Source organism: Amblyomma maculatum, chromosome 2, assembly GCF_055883805.1.
Source record: "Amblyomma maculatum isolate TAMU_Amacu chromosome 2, ASM5588380v1, whole genome shotgun sequence".
Classification (NCBI taxonomy): Eukaryota; Metazoa; Arthropoda; class Arachnida; order Ixodida; family Ixodidae; genus Amblyomma; species Amblyomma maculatum.
Window position 1 is genome coordinate 215,075,635 of NC_139345.1, and position 21,782 is coordinate 215,097,416.

At 45.7% G+C, this 21,782-nt stretch overlaps 1 pseudogene; it reads left to right on the forward strand.

Annotated features, from left to right (window-relative positions):
- Positions 1–2,196: 2,196 nt before the first annotated feature.
- LOC146201266 (uncharacterized) lies at positions 2,197–3,454 on the forward strand (annotated as a pseudogene).
- The last annotated feature ends 18,328 nt before the right edge of the window (positions 3,455–21,782 follow it).

The window sequence follows — 21,782 nt, forward strand, 5'->3', positions numbered from 1 at the left end:
TATAAGTCGTCTGCATACAACAGGATCTGCATACGCGCATTAATCACATCGACAATATCGTTAAACTATATCAAAAATTGCAGCGGCCCAAGCACACTGCCGTGAGGGACACCAGATGTGACCAGAAGAGCCCAAGAAGCTTCTCTGTTAATTGTAACATACTGTTTCCGTTGCAATAAACGCATGGATACCCAAGCAACAAGAAAATTGGGCAATCCTATCATTTGAAGTTCTCTGTTACCTTGTTATGCGGTACTAGCTCGAACGCCTTGCTGTAATCCAAGAAAGTTGGACCTGTCCTATCCGCGACGGAAGCAATAACGTGGACGAAAATCTGGAACCTGAACAAGGTCAGACGCTCCTACTCATATCAGCGTAAAAAAGGGGCTTGACGCTTTGCTGGCCAAGTACCAACCCCCTTTAAAAGACGAGTTAGGCACGATAACAGAAGAACGCACCGAACCTTTTCTGAAACCTGATATGAAGCCGAGATCCCTAAAAAAGTTCCCGTTCGCTTTGCAAAAAGCATTCGACGCTGAACTGGATAAAATGGAAAAACTGGCTGTTATATCGTGGGTTACGACGTCACAATACGCCACGCCGGTGGTACCCGTAATCAAGTAAGATGGTAGCATACGTATTTGCAGCGACTACAAGACAACCGCTAATCCCTGCCTTCATGTCGACCTCTACCCATTACCGAAGGTAGACGACCTCTTGACAGCCTTGTCGGGAGGTAAGCATTTCTTGAAGATTGATCTCAATCGGGCCTACCCGCAAGTGGTCATATCTTAGTCGTCAAAACAATACCTGACGTTGAATACGAAAAAATGTTTATTTGCTATTATTCGACAAGCGTTTGGAATTTCGTCCGCAACGGAGATTTTCCAAAGAATAATGGACAGCATTCTGAAGGGCGCACATGGGGTTTGCTGCTAACTAGACGACATTCTGGTGACTGGTAAAAATACCGAAGAGCATTTCATCAATCTGGAAGCTGTGTTAAAACGACTTCTAGAAAGAGGCGTTCGTGTCAAGAAAGTGAAGTGTTCGTTTTGCGAAAGCAAAACCACACCAGCCTCGAGTCTTCAGCGTAGCGCGGCCGGTAGCCACGTCTTACTCACGTGAAGCTGTGACGTCACATCCCACGTGACACTAGAGTGAGAGCTGCGCTACCAACTTAAGCGGTAGGCAGGAGTTGCCAACTTGGGCCTCTCATTTCACACGGGACGGTTATGTCAGAATCAGCCTGCTAGGACCCTGGCATTCACGTTAGTTACCCTTATAGGCCACTAAGGCACGTTCGTACGGCTTGGTTAAAGCGGGGCTTTATATGTGGGCTGAGGAAGAAGAAAAAGAGAAGAAGAATGCCCGGTTGCCCGCAGCTAATGCTTTAGCTCAATATTTGATTCAGCAGCGTTGAACCCTTGTAATTTGTTTCAACAGGGCCTTCGCTACCTCGGACATAGAATCAGCGCACAAGGCATCTCTGCAACGACGGAGAAGGTTGACGCACTCCTAAAGGCTCCAGCCCCTAAAGACAGGCAGCAGCTGCAGTCGGTCCTGGGAGTCGCCAATTTCTACGGAAAGTTCCTAACTTAGCAATGTTGGCGTAACCATTTTTTCAGGCCACTATGTAAAAACGCCCAATGGTGCTGCGATGAGCGTTCCCAGGAAGCGTTCGCTAAGATAAAGAACTTGCTAGCCTCTCCACCGATTTTGGCGCACTACGACTCGCGCAAACCATTGCAGCTATCATGCTCGCCTCGCACTATGGTTTAGGCGCGGTTCTTTCTCACATTTTGGATGATGGCAGCACAAAGCCAATCGCTTTCGCATCGCGTAAGTACCTCGACCGATGCCAAAAATAAACACAGCCAGATTGAGAAAGAGGCCCTCGCGATAATATTTGGAGTTAAAAAGTTTCATTTCTACGTTTACGGTCGTTCGGTCACATTAGTCACCGACCATAAACCGCTTCAAACAATATTCGGCCCAACAACCGACGTTCCGACTATCGCAGCAGAGCGTTTGCAGCGATGGGCTGTCCCATTGTCAGCTCGCCGGTATTCGCTTATCTTCAGAAAATCAAGCGAGAATGCTGAAGCCGATTTCTGTTCGCGCCTGCCGTTATCAGTGGTGAAAGACGAAACGCAAAAAAGCGAGGAAACTTTTTATTCATTACGGTTGCAATCAATGCCAGTTTCAAGCCGGGACATTGCTCGAACTACAGCTTGGAACCCCATGCTTTGTAAAGGAATCGATTTCATAAATGTGGGGTGGCTGGCGTCTCTGATTGAAAAAGATTTGAAGTTTTTTTTTTTTCTTGGCAGACGCAATGAGCTCACAGTTCACCAAGGCTGCATCATGCTCAGGATTCGAGTGGTCGTACCGGCAATGTTGCGCAATTTGCTGCTGGACTTACTCCACGAAGCGCACCCAGGCATCGTGCGCAGCAATCATCTAGTGCGCATCTACATGTGGGGGCCGTCCATCGAGACGGACCTCGAGCGTCCTGCGTAAGTTGTCTAGAACAGCGTTGCGAGCCGTGCAAAGCGCCCCTGCATCCTTGGTCTTGGCCAAAAGCACCATAGCAGCGCGTACCTATAGATGTTGCTGGCCCCATTTTTGCACGCAATGTTTCTTGTATTCGTCGACGTGCACTCCAAGTGGCCGGAAGTGTTTGTTATGCGCTCGGCTACGCCCGATGCTACAGTTGACAAATTGAGAGAACTGTTCGCGCGTATTGGTTTCCCAGAAACCGTTGTCGCATATAGCGGCCCGCAGTTTACTTCCGAAGAGTTCAAGCTTTTTGTAAAAGAATTGTGCTGTCGTCCCGTGCTTACAGCACCGTATCGTCCGAGCTCAAACGGGCTTGCAGAGTGTTTTATTCAGACACTTAAAAACGCTCTTCGTAAGTCTAGCGGAGCGGACGCATTACATCTGAGGCTTCACAAGTTTTTGCTCACCTATCGCAACTCGCCCCATGCGACAATAAGTGAGTCACCTTCAAACTTATTACTGGGACGACGGCTGCGAAATCGACTCGATGTTGTTAAGCCAGCGGTGGGAAGAAGGGTTGCATATAATCAGTTCAAGAATCCGTGGTTCGCCCACGTCATGATCGTGACATAGCAGTCGGTGACCAAGTGATGGCTCGCAATTATCGAGGCAGACCGAACGGGGTCCCTGGTGTGGTTGTTGGCCAGTCCGGCCATTTGTCGTTTAACATTCGTGCTACCACACCCAGAGGCAGTTTCACCTGGCGTCGTCACAAGGACCAGCTACTCGCGCGGGCCACGGCACCGAACCACGAGACATCTGACCAGGATGAATACGAGTTCCTGGCGTCTCCAGCAAGCGTTGACCCAGTGATATCCTCCGCTCCTACCACCAGTGGTCCTGCCGTTTCGCAAGAGATCCAGACGACAGGTGCACGACGGTACCCGGCTAGAGACCGTCGACCACCGGACAGATATCAAGCTGGAGTTTAGCTTGTTAATCAGTTCAGTTCAGGCGTTCAGTCGTGTCCGACTCTTCGTGACCCTATGGACCATGTCACGCCACGCTTTCCGGTCTCTCACTATCTTCCTAACATCACATAACTTCATCTGCAGTGCCTCGAGGATGCCATCTAACCATCGCGTTCGTTGCCGACCCCTTCTCCGGCAACCCTCAACCTTTCCCAACATGAAATCTTTCTCCAGCGACTCCTCTCTTCTCATCAGATGACCAAAGTAGCTGAGCTTTAACTTTAAAATTTGACCCTCCAATGAGCAGTCAGGGTTTATTGTCGACAATATCGACTGATTTGATCTTCTGCCAGTCCAAGGAACTCTCAAGAGTCTTCGCCAGCACCACAATTCAAACGCGTCAATTCTTCGGCGGCCAGCCTTTTTCACAGTCCAACTCTCGCATCCATACATCCCAACTGGAAAGACCATAGCACGAGTTATACGGATCTTGGTTGGCAGACTAATGTCTCTGCTCTTTACTAGGCGGTCAAGGCTAACCATTGCTCTCTTTCCCAGAAGCAGGCGTCTCCTAATTTCATGGCTGCAGTTTCCTTCCGAGGTAATCTTCGAGCCCAAGAACAGAAAATCTGTCACAGCTTCCACTTCTTGTCCATTGATGCTCCAGGACTTGATAGGGCAAGACGCCATGATCTTCGTCTTTTTAATGTTCAGTTTAAGCCCAAACTTCTCACTCTCTTCTTGTACGCGCATCAGAAGTCTCTTGAGTTCCGCTTCACTTTCTGCCATTAAAGTGGTATCATCCGCATATCTAAGGTTGTTCATACGTTTTCCAGCAATCTTCACTCCAGCTGAAGACTCGTCCAAACCGGCCTTCCTCATGATGCACTCTGCATATAGGTTAAATAGACAGGGCGACAGTATGCAGCCTTGCCTCACCCCTTTCTCAATCGGAAACCAATCAGTAAGACCATGCCCAGTTCTGACTGTGGCCTCTTGCCCTTCATACAGGTTCCTGAGGAGACAGATGAGGTGAATTGGAACTCCCATCTCTTGGAGAGCTTGCCACAATCTGCTGTGATCTACGCAGTCAAACGCTTTCGCATAATCAATAAAGCAGAAGTAAATGGGTTTCTGGAACTCTCTTGCTTTTTCCATGATCCAGCGAAGGTTGGCAATTTGGTCTCTAGTTCCTCTGCCCTTGCGAAACCCAGCTTGCACGTCCGGAAGCTCCCGATCCACATACTGCTGCAGCCTACCTTGCAGGATTTTTAACATCACCTTGCTAGCATGCGAAATAAGCGCGATCGTGCGGTAGTTGGAACAATCTTTGGCACTGCCTTTCTTTGGAATGGGGATGTAAACTGACCTCCTCCAATCCTGTGGCCACTGCAGGGTTGTCCAAATCTTCTGACATAATGTATGCAGTGTGTTAACAGCGTCGTGGTTGAGGTTTTGAAGCAACTCAGCTGGAATGCCATCAATTCCGCTAGCTTTGTTCTTAGCAAGGCTGGCTAAGGCCCATTCAACTTCACTCTTCAGGATTCACGGCTCGAGATCAGTGATCCCAACCGTCTTATGTTGGGTTTGCACATTCGGGTCCTTCTTGTACAGTTCTTCTGTGTATTCCTGCCACCTCTTCTTTATCTCTGAGGCTTCAGTGAGGTCCTTGCCTCGTTGGTCCTTTATCACGCCTAGCTTAGCACAGAAGCTTCCTTTGATATCTTTGATTGTCTTATACAGAGCTCTTGTGTTCCTTAATTGGCTGTTGTCCTCAACTGCTTGGCACTGTATGTTCAGGAAGGCATTCTTATCTCTCCTTGCTATTTTCTGAAAATCCGCATTGAGAACCTTGTACTATCTTTCTCTTTCCCCCATAACTTTTGCCATCCTCCTTTCCTCAGCTATTTGCAAAGCCTCTTCAGATAACCAGTTTGCATTCTTGCATTTCTTTTGCTTTGGAACTACCTTAGTAGCAACTTCTTGTATTATATCACGAACATCAGTCCACATCTCTTCGGGCTCTTTGTCTTCTAGATCTAATTCTTGAAATCGATTCCTCACTTCCACAGCATATTCTAATGGAATTTGATCCAGATCATACCTGAAAGGCCTTCTAGTTTTCTGCGTTTTCCTCAATCGAAGCTTAATTTTGGCAACAAGAAGCTGATGATCGGTGCCACAATCGGCCCCAGGCCTTGTTTTTACTGCTTGTATAGCGCTTCTCCATCTCTGCCGGCAAATAATATAATCGATCTGATTCCTGTACAGACCGTCCGGTGAAGTCCATGTGTACAGGCCTCTTGTGCTGTTGAAAATGAGTATTCGCTATGGTCAGGTTGTTTTCTTGACAAAACTCTACTAGCCTCTGCCCAGCTTCATTTGGCTCACCAAGACCGAACTTGCCTGTAATTCCGGATATTTCTTCACTCCCTACCTTAGCATTCCAGTCTCCTATGAGAAAAACGACGTCTGATGATGGGGTGCGATCTAAAAGGCATTGTAGGTCCGCATAAAATCTCTCAACGTCAGCTTCTTCAGCAGTAGTGGTCGGTGCATAGACTTGGATAACTGTTATGTTCAAAGGGTGACCTTGGATCCGAAGTGACATCATTCGGTCGTTTTTGGGGTTGTACCCTAGCACTGCTTTGCCCATTCTTCTGTTTACTATGAGAGCGACCCCATTCCTTCTCTTGGATTCGTGCCCACAATAAAAGACATAATGGTCGCCGGAGTTAAATTCTCCCATTCCAGTCCACTTGAGCTCGCTGATACCCAAGATATCAATGTTCAATCTGTCCATTTCTCGCTTGACGATATCCAGTTTACCTTGCGTCATAGATCTTACATTCCATGTTGCTATGTGATATATCTCCTTGCAACATCGGACTTTCCGGTCGCTTCCCGACACATCCACAACTGAGCGTCCTTTTGGCTTTAGCCCAGCCGCTTCATTCGTCCTGGAGCTACTAGGAATCGCCCTTTGTTCATCCCCAGTAACATGTGGGACGCCTTCCAACCTGGGGGGCTCATCTTTCGGCGCCATATTATTAATGGTATTGTGACTGGCCATAGGGTTTTCTTGGCAGGAAATACTGGAGTGGGTTGCCATTACCTTCTCCAGTGAATCACATTTTGTCAGAACTCTCTGCCGTGACCTGTCTATCTTGGGTGGCCCTACACAGCAGAGCTCACGACTTCATCGAGTTTCGCAAGCCCCTCCGCCACGACAAGGCAGTGATCCATGAAGGGATCACTTGTTAATAAACCAATCTAAAAGGGGAGGGATGAGGTGTCCGACTTATCGCCGCAGCCGCTAATGCGCATGCTTGCCAGAACTGATAAAAGGCGTGCGCCGCAACCTGCTCAGGGGCTCATCTCGACCAGCCACGCACAAACGCATATGTGGCAATAAACGTCGCTTCGACCCTGGAAACTTGTCTGCTCCTTCGCACGAACCACGAAACATAATAAACTGTGAAGCCGTAGCAAACTCTTTCCTGAAGTCATACTGGTGTAGCGATAAAATGTTAATATCTTGAAGAAATTTTGAAATAAGGTTAGCTACGATATGCTTAGTGAATATACAAGAAGAACATAACAAAGGTATCGGGTGGTAGTTAGACAAAAGATGTGGGTCAGCGCTCTTCGGTACGGGCACCACGCGCGCAGTCTTCCAGTCATCAGGTATGGATGCAGTTCTAATAGAAGCTCGAAAATTAAAACGAGGAAGTTGCATAATGTTTCAGCGGAACGACAAAGGAATGCGTCTGGTGTACTATCAGCTCCCGGAGAAGATTTAACTTTTGGTCTAAGCAGCATGTTCAATACCCCTTCATGTAAAATCAAATCAGTATCATTGAGGAAATTCGAGGGGAAAGGTGAAGGTCCAGCGGGCGCGGAAAAAACACTGAAAATATTGGTTAAAGTTTTGTGTAATATTCTTAGAATTGTTTAATACTGCATCGTTATGGTACATTTGTTATACGATTCTTTGGCTTCATTCATAATGTTCCAGAACCTTTGAGGATCCTCAGAAATGAATTTAGGGATAGTACTGTTAAAATAAAAAAAAACTTTGCACGTGCAATAACATCGGAAAAAGGTTCGCGAGCTTCGTTGAAAGCATGAGATGCTGTTCTTTTCGTTTGTAGGCGTTTGGCCTTCCGTTTTGAATGTATTATATACCTATTCATACATGGTGTATATTTGGCTGTTCTCTTTGTTTTATCAGGAACATAATTTCTCAAGCAAAAGGGGCTAATTCTTAAATTTGTTCCGAAGAACAGCAGCAGCATCATCATCACATAAGTCAGCAAACTGAAAATCTAAGTAATTTAAAGTAGCATCATCATCGGCATGCTCAAAATCCTTCATCCTTTTACTTACTAGATCATTTCTAACACATTTCAAAAGAAGTGCCAAGCAAACAGATACCATTATATGATCGGATATGCCGGAATCGACAGACACAACTTAATCATCAAAACAGCGGTCAATAAAAACCAAATCAAAGGCAAAACTAGACGAATTGCCTAGACGCGTGGGCTCATTGATAATTTGAACGAGATTATTTTCAAACATGATATCAAACATAGTTTGCATCATTTTTCAGAGTCGGCACTGGAAAGCAAGCGGTTCCAGTCAATGCAAGGAAAGTTGAAGTCACAAACCAATATAATGTTTTATTTGGTGTCATGCATTTACTGTCTCATATGATCTCTGAGCTTTATTAGAAGGTCGGGAATAGGCTCTAGTGGTCTATAAACTGCATACAATACGAAAACATGCCGAAATAGGTTCATATTTAAGCATAAACATTCAACATCTTTAACATCTGCAAGAAGGACGGTTTCTATGTCCGATTTGGTTATTGCAGCTACACCACCTCCCTTGGTCGGGCTGCCTTTACCAGAAAATCTGAACCCCGCCGGGGTGGCGCAGTGGTTACGGCGCCCGACTACTGTTCCCAAGGACGCGGGATCGAATCCCGGCCTCGGCGGCTTCTTTTCGATGGAGGCGAAAAGCAAAAGGCGCCCGTGTGCTGTGCGATATCAGTGCACGTTAAAGAACCCCAGGTGGTCGAAATTTCCGGAGTCCTCCACTACGGCGTCTCTCATAGCCTGAGTTGCTTTGGGACGTTAAACCCTACAAACCAACCAACAAACCAACCAACCAGAAAATCTGAATGCTGACTGAACTACTCATTGCTGACCGCACTCTGCAACTAAGTTTCCGTAATGACATTGATGTGCGGATTCTAGAATAAAAAAAAGCCTCCTTCAAGTAGGTTAGTCATGTTTACAATACTCCGTATGTTTACAAGACTAACATGCTTATCCTGGATGGATCATGTGCAATGTACTTGGGGGGGGGGGGATGAAATTTACTGGCGTTCTCGTTTCTCTTGTTTCGTCTCGTCCTGACAAATACGTCGCTGTCAATGCGCAATTTGCCATGAACAAGAAACCTTTTCCGGCCTTGCAGATTCTCGTATTTTGTACTCTGCCACCACATCTTCTGTCTCTTTAAAGTAGCCGGCGAGTAATCGATCTGGATAGAAATATCTAGGCGTTTATGTTTGTTGGAAGTTTTTAAGAGCTATGCTTTTTCCCTGAAATCCAGAAAAAATATGATATATGGTCTAGCTGATGACTTCTTACCTAGCCTGTGAGTGCGACTAATTGATACACATAATGAACATATTATGTGCAAAATAAACACATTATTAGTCAAGTATGGCAGTTATACAATTGCAAAATGTAGATGGGCAGATGATTGCAGCAATGTCGTGACATAAACAAGGCCTTAGAAATATTTAACCACCAGATTTTACGGAATAAAATAAACAAATTGCAATCAGGGTGGTTTTGAAACAGCTTAAGAATTGCCCTAATCGACAGAAAGAGGCAAGGTTAGCGACGAAACAAAAGAAACATTTCCTCTAATTAAAGGTTAAGCCGTTGTGGTTTTGAAACAGCTTAAGAATTGCCCTAATCGACAGAAAGAGGCAAGGTTAGCGACGAAAAAAAAGAAACATTTCCTCTATTTAGAGGTTAAGCCGTTGTCGATGAAGCCTCTCTGCACATACGACTCTTTGAGAATACTTCACCACTCTAATGTAGTGGTATTGTGGAAGAGCATCCGCCTTGCATTCAGGAGGCACCAGTTTCGATCTCTGGTATGCGACAAGCTGTTGGGCTAGTTCGCGCTGATCCATTGCAGGGGACAGTGCTTACGCACACGGACAGAGCACAGAAAACAGGACAACACAGTGCCGTGTTATCCCACTTAAACCCTGCCTGTCCGTGGTAATGGTGCTGTTAAACAATGTCTCATTTTTGCACAAACCATCTCGCCCAGTTTTCTGTCCTCCAGACCTGGTTTTGTTTCCTTTTCCATCTGTCATGTCTCTTGCTGCTGCCACGAGCATCAAAAATGCGCTTTTTCTGCGTATATAAGCAGTCTTTAGGCGTTTCTGGAGTAAAGTTGAAGTTCAGCGCCGGTGGCATTCTGTTTTCTGCGCTCCGCCCGTCTGTCCAAGCGCTGCCAACCACAATCAATCCCTGGTGCACCCGTTACCCAGCTTTATCTTCCCCGTCCTGGTGCTCGGCTCTTATGGTGTGAAGTGCTTGACAGAAGTGTCATCGACCAAAAAAAGGACCACATATGGCCTTCTGTCGCACGATGCGGACTTATGGTTGCCTGATGGCGGAAAGAATCACTGACCCATCACCGCAACTGTATTTTTACTTTCGTAATGACCTCCATAAAGACTTGCTCTTTGAATTTAGCCAGTGCACGAATACCACTGACAGCGGTATCATATGTGTCTGTTTTAAATATGCTCATTATGTGGCTGTCCTGTGCACGAATGTCGGCAATAAAAGTTCGCATTGTCTTAGTTGTTTCCGACTTTTGGCACGCTGTTCCAGGAAACGTAACAGCATTATGGTTCACTTTATATATTTTGCTCCCGAAGGCTGACAAACTTGTCGAAATCAACTTTCCCCTGTTACCTCCTGCAGGAAACCTTTTTAGAGAAGTGACTTTGGGAACACCTAACAATCTACGCTTCTCACCATCTACTTTCAAGCACTTAGTTATCGTAGCATTTAAATATTTCCTCCACCAAAGCAACCTGCGGCAAATAAAAGTCATATATCTCTTCTAATCCGTTGTGCCCGCATACTGAAATAAATACCCAATCACACATTCACTAAGCAGATTGTGTTTTCTCACTATTAACGTGTGAATTAATTAGCCCGTAGTAGATGAATTTCCAGCTCCCGTTTTAAGCTGCCTCTTTCTGAAAAATGAATTTGACATTGGCAACGCTTGACATAATCAAACACCTATTTTTGTTTAAAAGGAATGCTCAACGGTTCTTGAAAATTTTTACCTAGAAAATTTTAAGATGAACCTCTAGCGCACGCTAGCACAGCTACAAGAATAATTAAATCCATCACGTCTAACAAACCGCACAGTTTAAACTTCTTTTAGAAGTGAAGATTTCTTTTCTGGGATGCTTATTAGATATCACGTAGCTGTTCTAGCATTTAGTGTCAGAAGTATCAATCTTGTTGTATGAGAACCATGAAATAACTGGTACCCAGGTTCGTATAAAAGTTGTAATGACATAGAGCGGGCTGCTCCGCTAACATTACCACGTTCCGCTGAGTTGAAGTTAAGTATGGAAGGACGCTAAAAAGTTTGTCTTCCAAGTAGAAAATGAAACCTGCCTCGTTGAAAATAAAATATATGAAGAGTATTTTTTACTGCGAGGATTTTAAAATAGCGTTGTAGTGACTCGAATGGGATTGGGATCCACAACAAGAACCAAGAAATTTTCGCTTTTGTTTTGATGGAAGCTCAGAGCATTTGTATCTAGTGTGTAATTTTTCCGACGATGTAAGCGGAATTCTTACGACATTCTCTTGGACGTTTTCATTTAGAACCTGGTAAAAAGAGACACAGCTGTTCCTAAATTTGGTTTAGAAATGGATATTCTTTCTTTGACCAACAACGCCGCAAATATATTAAAACCGGAAAGATAATAAGAAAAAATTACAAATTGCCTTCACATTGGTTTTCCTGTTTTTTCCTATAGAGAAGGAGCCGCTGACATTGAACGATACATCTATGCCATGGAGGAAAAAAAAATCACCATTGGTTTTGAGGAAGCACGACACAAATTCTGTTTTCTTCATTGCCGGCGACTGAACGGCGAAGGCTTCCCAAAAGTACACACAAAACTGCGGGCGACGCACTTTGCTCTGCATCCGAGATCGATGGTCCTCTTTACGGGAGGGCCGCTACCTGGCGGCGGAACGTTGAAGGGAGAGCGAGAGCCACGCCCACCCTCACCGAGCAGCCCTCGGCGCGTGCGGTGCATCGCGCCTGCTCTCTGAAGCAGTTTACTTGGCTGTTATACTGATTATTGGACAGCCTTTGCCAACACAACTAAGTCAAATGGCCGGAGCTGGGAATTGAGGGGGAGGGGGTGCACTGCATCATCATCATCATAATTATCATCATCAGTCTGACTATACCTACTGCAGGGTGAAGGTCTCTCCCATATTTTTTCAATTAACCCGGTTCTGTGTTAGCTGCAATTACTAGACCCCTGCGAACTTAACCTCATCAGCCCACCTAACTTCCTGCCGCCCCCTGCTACGCTTTCCTTCCCTTGGAATCCACTTTGTTACCCTAAGCTATCATAGGTTATCCTCTCTTCGAACTACATGTTCCTCCCATGTCCATTTCCTCTTCTTTATTTCCACTAAAATGTCAGTAACTTGAGTTATTTCACTGATCCACTCTGCATGCTTCTTATCTCTTAATGTTACCCGTACCATGTTTCGTTCCATAGCCCTCTGAAGTGTCCTCAACTTCACTAGAACCCTCTCGGTTAACTTCCACGTTTCAGCCCCATAAGTGAGTACAGGTAAGATGCAACTGTTGTATACTTTTCCCTTGAGCGATACCGGTAAGCTGCTAGACATAATCTGCGAGTGCTTGCCAAATGTGCTTCATCATAATCTTATTCTTCTTGCTATTTCCTTTTCATGGTCCGGATCTGTGGTTACTACCTGTCCTATGTAGACATATTCGCCTACTACTTCCAGTGCTTCGCTACCTAACGTAAACAGCTGTTCCTTCCCGAGACTGTTGAACATTACGTTAGTCTTCTTGCATATTAATTTTTAATCCTATTTTTCTACTTTTCCTGTCTACGTCACCAATCATTACTTGCAGCTCATCGGCCGAGTTACTTAGCAAGGCAATGTCAGCAGCAATCGCAGATTACGGATATATTCTCTGTCCACCCATATCCCTAACTGCTCCGATTTCAAGTCTCTGAATACTTCCTCTAAGCAAGCTGTGAATAGTACTGGGGAGATAGTGTCTCTTTGCTAACACATTTCTTTATGGGAATCTTGTTACTTTCTTTATGCAGAACTATGGTTGCTGTGCAGCCACTATATGTATTTTTCAGAACTTTCACGTACGGCTCGTCTACCCCGTGATTTCGCAATCCCTGCATGACCGCCGACGTTTCAACTGAGTCAAAAGCTTTTTCGTAATCAATGAATGCTATGTATAAGGGCTGGTTATATTCCGAGCATTTTTCTATCACCTGGGTAATAGTATGGATATGATCGATAGTAGAGTACCGTTTCCGAAAACCTGCTTGAGCCTTTGCTTGACTGCAGTCGAAGAGCAGGGTATGTTGCTGGGCGAGTTGTTTATTCATTGTCAAAGAAAGAACGCTATAGCAGACGACGGACCAGGAAGAGGAGGACACACACAGATGCGCTCACTAACAACTTTATTTTGGAAAAAAGGCGATCCGCGCCCTATATAGACACAAAGTCTAAAAGTGCGCATGAGCACGGTTATCAGAGCTCAAGCATCCATTGAACGGCATCTGATATTGAACACAATTTAGCGCTGTGACGTGGAAAGTGTGGGGAGGGGCAGATGCAAAGGAACAGAACGGGGCGCACATGAAGCCCAGATAAAACGATATAAAGGAAGCCAACAAATAACATGGCTAAAAGCGAATATGAAAGCATGAGACCAATAACAAAAACAACAAAACTGTGCGGGCATAAGCTCAGTTTAAAAGGCAAGGCTGTGAAAGTCAGCGAATGTAAAGGCGCTAAAATATGAAAAGGGATAGAAAACATGAACAGCAACTAAAAGTCGCTAAATGAAAACGTATCAGACAAAACCAAAAGGCAAGTAAAAGCACACTGAAAAAATCCGTACGCCTAGCACACTGAAAAACTGGACGGACTAAAGAAACAAACCACAGATGCATGAAATCTTATGGCAATAAAAGGATGGGGCAAATACAGAAGTGCTCGAATAACAATTACGACAGGGGAACGGGGAACTAACACAGGCGAAGACTAAAAGAATGCACAAAACTGATCTAGGCGGAAAGGAATGAAAAACTTTTTCTAACAACGCGCAACCTAACGCACTGATGTTTATGCTCGTTTACAGCAACCGCTTCAATGATTTCGCGGGTAAGATGATTTTTGTTCTTAGCCAAAATTTCTGCTTCCTTGAACATCGGGGAGAGGTGTTTCGGCTCTTTTCCAAAATAAAGTTGTTAGTGAGCGCATATGTGTTTTTCCTCCTCTTCATAGTCCGTCGTCTGCTATAGCGTTCTTTCTCTGGAGCAGTTTAAGGTTGTTCTGATTGTATTACTGATTACCTTAGTAAATACCTTATACATAACAGACAGTAAGCTCATTGGTCTGTAACTTTAAGGTCCTTAGAGTCCTCCTTTTTTTGAATGAGGATAATGTTTGCATTCTTCCATGGTTCCGGTACCGTCGATGACACCAGGCACTGCGTATACAGGGTGGCCAGTTTTTCTAGCACGATATCCACCCCCGTCCTTCAGCAAATCTGTAGTTATCTGTTCCTCTCCAGCTGCTTTCTCCCTTATCATAGTTTCGATTGCTTTCTTAACCTCGTCCTTCGTCACTGGTGGAACGTCTGACTGTTTTTCCCTACCGCCAATCTCATTACTGTCTAGACTACTTTGGCTACTGTAGAGATCTGTGTAAAACTTCTCGGCTACTTTGACTATCTTGTCCATATTCGTGTTGACGTTGCCTGCCTTGTCCCTTATCGCATACATCTGGTTTTTGCCTATGTCCAAGTTCTTCTTTACTGCTTTAAGGCTTCCCCCGTTCTTTACGGCATGCTCAATTTTGTCCGTGTTATACTTCCTTATATCGGCCACCTTGCGCTTATTTATTAGCTTTGATATCTCCGCCAATTCTATCCGGTATGTTTGATTGGAAGCTTTGATACTCTGGCGTTTTTTAATCAAATCTTTCATCTCCTTACACGCTTACCGGTATCCTCTCGAACTATCCTACCGCCTGCTTCTACACCGCACTCAGTAACGATATCTCTGAAATTATTGTTAATTGCTCCTAGGGTAATGTCGCCATCCGCACTGCACTGGCGTAGAAGTCTGTCGTTAGCGAACGCCGGCTGTCCGCGCGCAGTGAACCGCGCAGTTTTCTCTCGCAGATGCGCGGCCCGGTATGCGGTGGATGTACGGCTATGCTAAAATGTTAATTTAATTTAAATGTGTTTGGCATTTTTGATCACTAAAGTGCGAAAAGACGAATGCCTTTGTTTGAAACTTCGTTGATTCATTGTTTTACTGCGTCTGCTTCTGTTGGCAGTGGCGCAGACTTAGAGGAATCACCGAATGAAAGGCGCCGCACGGATGCTTGGATCGGTATGACGCGATAGCGTAATCTACCAGCCAGCATATTAAATCAAGCCGTATGAACGTGCCTGCGTGGCCTAGGGATAAAGTGAATGCTGGCAGGCTGATATCATCTTCCCATTTGAACGGAGAGCCCCGGATTGGCAGCGCCTGCCAAACGTAATGTCAGGAAGCCCTACATCCAGTTAGTGCTTGTCCATTTCAACCGCCAGCTACCGCCTCCCACTTAAGGAAATACGTCCCCCTTCGGGGGCCGTGTGCCCAGGGTGGCCCACCGTGGCCTATGGTGGCCGACATATTGGGTGGCATCACGTGATCTGATGTTGCCGCAAGGTGTGACACCTTCTGCTAATGACTGTATTAGCCATTAAAGGCTTTCACCTTAAAACGTCACCCGAATTTTTTCGCACATGCCCCCTGTCTCTACCTTTGACGTTTTTTAGCACACATTCAGGAAAATGTTTTGTTGTTTCACTTTTGGCGTCTAGCATCGAAGATGTTTGTAGCATTTGTGTACATGTGTACATGCCCTCTAATATAATAGTGTGTTATAAAGTTATGGACCTTGATAAAATAGTGTGAAATACGTAATAATAATTTTGACATGGCTGCAGTATTTGCATTAACCAGTTATGACTTTCAATAGAACTTTTGCGACTTGACACACTCTCATTTTGCTGAAAACGACCTCTAACGGGAGCAAATTTTAAATTTTTTAGAATAAAATTCATGAGTATCATCTTTTTTTACAGTTTTGATGTGATGTGATTTACAAACGTATGTGGATTTCGAAAGTTGGAGAGAATTGTTAGAAACCCTCATTCGAATATACGCGGTAAAAAAAGCCCAGCGTGCATCTTCACCCACCTCCAAAACAAGCGTACTAAATACAAAAAGAAACCACATGATTATCGGCCGTTAGACGACGGCCTGGATGCAGTGGCTGGCGGTGTTGGCGATGGGTTTTTTTCTTTTTTTCGGAAGAAAGATAGTAGTTTTTTTATCTCATCAGCCATGCGCTTCTTATTGCGATTCTAAACTCATGCGCGAAATTCAACTGCGCCCTTCTAACTAGTATCTTGCTTGCTAAGGTGCTTGGAGTATTGTTCGTTTTAGTCGTTTGTGTGAAACGTTTTTTGTGATTGCCAGTTTTTTTTATCAAATTAGGTGGTTGCCTTCATTTTCATCTGGCCCTGTACACCGCTTGTCATAGATCAGTTCGTTTTCCGAACCAACGTTTTTTAGCCTATTCATCTGATCATAACTGCTTTTTATGAATTTTATACCTCTTGTTTTTTATCGGTATTATGGACCTTTCCTTGTGACGTTTCCTGCCTCTGATTAACGCCGCCACGTTGTGCTTATATAATGTGTCTTTCCCTTCAATAAAAGATGAGTTGTCAGTGGGCGCTTCTCCGTGTCTCTTTTCATGTGAATGTGTTGATAGCTCTTCGCAATTTTTTGAAAAAAAAAAGAAAAGCTTAACCATAGCCAACATACAGGTCAGCCACTGAAACGAGATCACCTTGTCAGGGCCTGAGCTGATTTCTGTTGCTCAATCCGCGGTTGAGAGCAGCACGATTATGGCGCACCGCTGAGCTAGTCTCGTGATTTTATTTATTTATTTATACAACATACCCGTAAATCCCTCAGTTCGAGGATATTACATAGGGGTGGGGAGGGAGATGCAGGCATGCAGTCAAACGTAAGCAGTGGAACCACAAATAGAAGAAACTTGAACAAAACAGTTAAAAGCATATGAATCTTTGCAAAAATACAAAACACAAAACATTGAAGCGTAAAGGGGAAGAACAAAAACATGAACAGAGCAGCAGACAGTAACATTGATACAAGTTATACAATCTCTCACAAACGACGGCATGAAAATAAAATAGAATCAACAAAAACAGAACTAAGAGATAGAAGCCTAATGCACTGGTAAGTTAACAGTGAACCCCCAAAAAATTAAGCAGAGTTAGTGGCAGCCAGTAGATTATGAAATTTATCCGCATAAGAATTTCGTTTGTATTTTGCGGGCTTTCGCGGAGTCTGAAAAAAAAAAAAAAAGATAAATGTGAGCCTTTTCTTATCGCATATAATGAAGTGGGGATCCCAAGGCGCTCTCCAGTTTTAATAATCCTGTTCGTTTCCTAAAGTTAAAAAGTTTGAATATAGATAAACTTACTTAGCTAATTAAATAATTGAAAAGCGTAAAAGTGTGGGTGGTGCCAAAGGCGGCTACCAGCAATATCAAAAGTTCTTCTTCCACCTGCCTTTACTATTGATTTTTCATCAACAAAAATACATAAATGCATGCAGTTGGGTCGTATTTTTGATCGAGATTGTCATGATCGAATGATCGAATGATCGATGCCACTGTAACAGTTCTTAGGACATTTCACAACTAAAGGTGCTGATTTGCACCGAGCTGGAAGAACTCCTTCCTTGTTACTGCTTCAGTAGGTACATATGAAAGCTGCAGAGGCAATGGGGGCCGAAGACAATCACGGCTTCCACCTAACAGAAAAAGCAGCCCGAAGAAAATTTCCGATATTTGCGCAGACAAAAGTGAGAAGGAGAATTTCTGCTCGGAGTTTCTTGGCCCTTCTTCGAAGCAGTGGACGCAGCAGTCGGTGCCCGAGGCGCGACGCAATCCCCACGCAATCAGCGCTGACACAGCAGCAAATATGAGGGGCTTATTTGCACGCTGCCGTGACGGCGAAGGACAAAGATTTTCCTCGTCTTCGCCAAAGCAGTGCGTATGCCCAGCTCTTCCGTACAGCCTTACTTCATCTCACCAGTATTTCAGCTCTTTGGAAGCAAATAATGAGGTAAGGTATGCTTTAAATACAGGTCAGGTCTTTGCAGATGAAAAGCCTAAATAAGAAAAACACCGGATCATTTCATAGCCTCCAGCTAGGTAGACCGAATTGAACTAACAGACCAGTGCTAATCTACGTCGCGGCAATGGATGCTTTGTTTGCTATTGGGTATGGTTGATTCACAAGACAGACGAACCAACCGCGGACGGTGCACCACGTCATCCGACGCCACTGTCTCCGTCTCGTCCGCTGGCGAGGCGCCGGACAACGTCGCGGGCAAGAATCGCCGGAGGCCGAAGCCGCACCGCTCCTTGCGGCTACACCACCACAGAAGAAAATGGCAGGTGATAGCATTCCCAACTACTCCGCATTGCTGACTAGAGCATCGACGCGGCCTATTGCTGACACTACAAAAGCGCCCCGATAAGGTTAAGAAACAAAACTATCACTGTTGCCTCACTTTAGAAGATCTAGTTCCGCTAGAAAAAAGCGGTCGATCCCCATATTTTGACAAGGAAAGGACGCGCGGCACTTTTTCTCGCGAAGGCTGCGCCGTCCGTGGACAAGGCAGAGCCAGTGACGTTGGGTCACGTTGGGCTCGTCCGCTCGCGGACTCCAGCGATTCCATCCGTCGTGCGAATCGACTTTTACTGAATCAATTGTACCATCGTAAATGTGTGTCTTTCCATCAAAAGACTTCTTGTTGTACTTCAGTATATATTGTTAAGGTTTGTTTACAGAGTGATTCTGCACCTTAGCCTGGTGCGCTAAACAACAGATGGTGAGCTTCCACTTCTTCAACCTCTATTCTGGAGAGCCTGTTTTTTGCACTTTCTTGCCCTCTTCTGTGCACATGCCTGACATTTCCCCCACGCTACCAGCGCCAATGGTCAAATCGCCGTTCTACCGTGAGTCCAGAAGTCCGTGACCCGACCTATCGCCCTCCTTCGGGCTCCTACCGCTACGTACCACCACGCAACGACTCACCAGTTTCTGATCGCAGCCTGACTCCTCCTGCCCGCCGCTCCCGACAATCGCCTCCCCCCCTCCCCCCCCCCCCCCCGTTTTTCTCCGCCACCAGGAAACTAGCGTGTGCGGCCAATGGGGGTGCGGTCGCCAGGTCATCGATATGGCTACTTCCTCTACCGGTCTTTATGCTGAAGAACCGCTTGGAAGTGTTAGTCGATACGGGTGTTATAGTTTCCGTGATTTGTTTAGATTTTATGAACCATCTCGGCCGCAAAATTATGTTTGGTTGCGATAGAACTGTCATATTTCCAGGTGTAGGGGGAGAGGTGTTGGTTCCGTTTTTTGTTATGTAAATGTAGCGATCGCAAGACACGAGTTTAGAACTGAATTTACGGTGCCCCCTCGCTCTACGCACGACGTTATTCTAAGAGTTGACTTTTTACTGCAGTGTGACGCAACTCGACTTCAGCAGTGGCGAGATATCAATAAGCCCTAGCCTTCGATCAGCCCTCGCCCTCATAGAAGAATCACCGCGGGCTGGCCAAATGTTTTCTGTCTTCGAGGATACCGTCGTTCCGGCGATGTCCGCCATCTTCGTCCCAGTTATGTTCTCGGGCGCGGTTCCCAAAAGCCTTCGATGCTGTGGTGGAACCCGCTTCCCTTTCCGGTGCCAAAAAGAGTGTGTTGGTGCCCCGCAGCGTTGTTCGAGTGAACGAGGGCCGTGCCAGGCTTTGGACTGTCAACCATGTATTGCCGCGTGCTTTGAAACTCTCCGACTTTGAAGAAGGATGCTTTTCTATTACATCGCTGCGTTCAGTGACGGCCTTTCTCGTTCAAATAGACGCCCCGATCATGCCGATTCCTACTTTCAGTCCATGATAAATGAATCGCTATCCACCAACGACCGCCGAATATTGATGGAGGTTCTTATAAAACATGCAGACGTGTTCGACTTTGCTCTAGATCAGCCACAACCGATTCCGGCTTCCCGCACCGATCACATGACCGACACTGGATCTGCACACTCGATTACACAGACGCCATTCCGTGTTTTACCTTCAGAACGTAAGATAACTGACGAACAGTTCCATGATATGATGCAAAGAGGAATTATTCAGGAAGTATCTAGCCCATGGGCCGCACCTGTGATTCTCGTGAAAAAGAAAAATGGCACCTGGCGATTTCGTGTCGACTATCGCAGCCTCAATACTGTCACCAAGAAGGATGTTTACCCGCTCCCGCGCGTTAATGATGCCATTGACTGCCTCCATTCAGCTTCCTACTCTTCATCTGTTGATTTACGGTCCAGATACTGGCAGATACCAATGCATCCGAAAGACAAAGAGGAGACGGCATTCGTGACTCCCGATGGGTTATATGAGTTAAACGTGATGCCTTTCGGTCTATGCAACGCTCCGGCTACGTTTGAAAGATTTATGGACACTGTTTTGCGTGGACTGAAGTGGCGAATTTGCATCTGTTACCTAGATGACGTTGTGATTTTCGGGAGGACTTTCGCCGAGAATAACAGCCGTTTAGCTGTGGTCCTTAACAGCATGGAGAAAGCGGGTCTCGTTCTAAACTCTAAGAGGTGCCACTTCGGTGAGCGCCAGATCGTTGTGCTTGGGCATCTGGTTGACAAAGACGGTGTTATACCTGACCCTTAGAAGATTGAAGCTGTCAGCTGCGTCAAAGAGCCCAAGTCTGTGAAAGAACTCAAGAGCTTCCTGGGACTATGCTATTACTTTCGACGCTTTATCCCTAAGTTTGCTGGCGTAGCCTACCTCCTCATATGCCTCTTGCAGAAAGATATTCCTTTCAAATGGATTCCCGAATGTGATTCTGCGTTTCGCCAGCTCAAGTTGCTTCTTACCTCGCGGCCCATACTGCGTCATTTCAGCCCGACAGCTCCCACTGAACTCCACACTGACGCAAGTGGCATCGGCGTAGGTGCTGTGCTCATACAACGGCATGACGGAAGCTAACACGTTGTCGCTTACGCAAGTCGCACCCTTAGCACGTCTAAACGCAACTATACGTGACGGAGCAAGAGTGCCTTGCTTTCGTTTTTAGCGTACAGCGGTTTCGCTCGTACCTTTATGAAATTGTCTTTACAGTCATCACCGATCATCATTCGCTTTGCTGGCTGGTGAATCTACGCGACACCTGCGGTCTGTGGGCCCGCTGGGCATTACGCCTTCAGAAGTTCAACTTTACAGTGTCGTACAAAAGTGGACGCCGACACGCTGACGCTGACTGCCTCTCGCGGCTGCCTCTCGCAACTACCCTCTGCGATGGCAACTTTGACAACTATCTTGCGCCGTTTCCGTATAATTTCCGGATCTTGCCACTTTCCAGCGAGAACAACGAAAAGATCAAGACTTGGTATCACTTTTTGAAAAAGTTCATGATCCGGCATCTGCGAACCCTTTCTGCATTCGCGATGGTTTGCTGTATCGAAAAAATTACTCGTCTGGCGGTGCACGCTTTCTGCTAGTCGTTCCGGCTAGCCTCTACTCCTCTGTTCTACACTCTATGCACGATGACGTTACATCTGGGCACCTGGGGTTTGCCAGTACTCTTACCCGCATTATGGAACGTTTCTACTGGCCAAATATGCGCCAAACGACTCAGTGTTACGTGAACTCCTGCGTGCAGTGCCAGCGGTTCAAGCTCCCCACGACTTCTCCGCCTGGCCACTTACATCCGGTGACATCACCGACCACACCATATGAGCAAGTGACTGTTGAC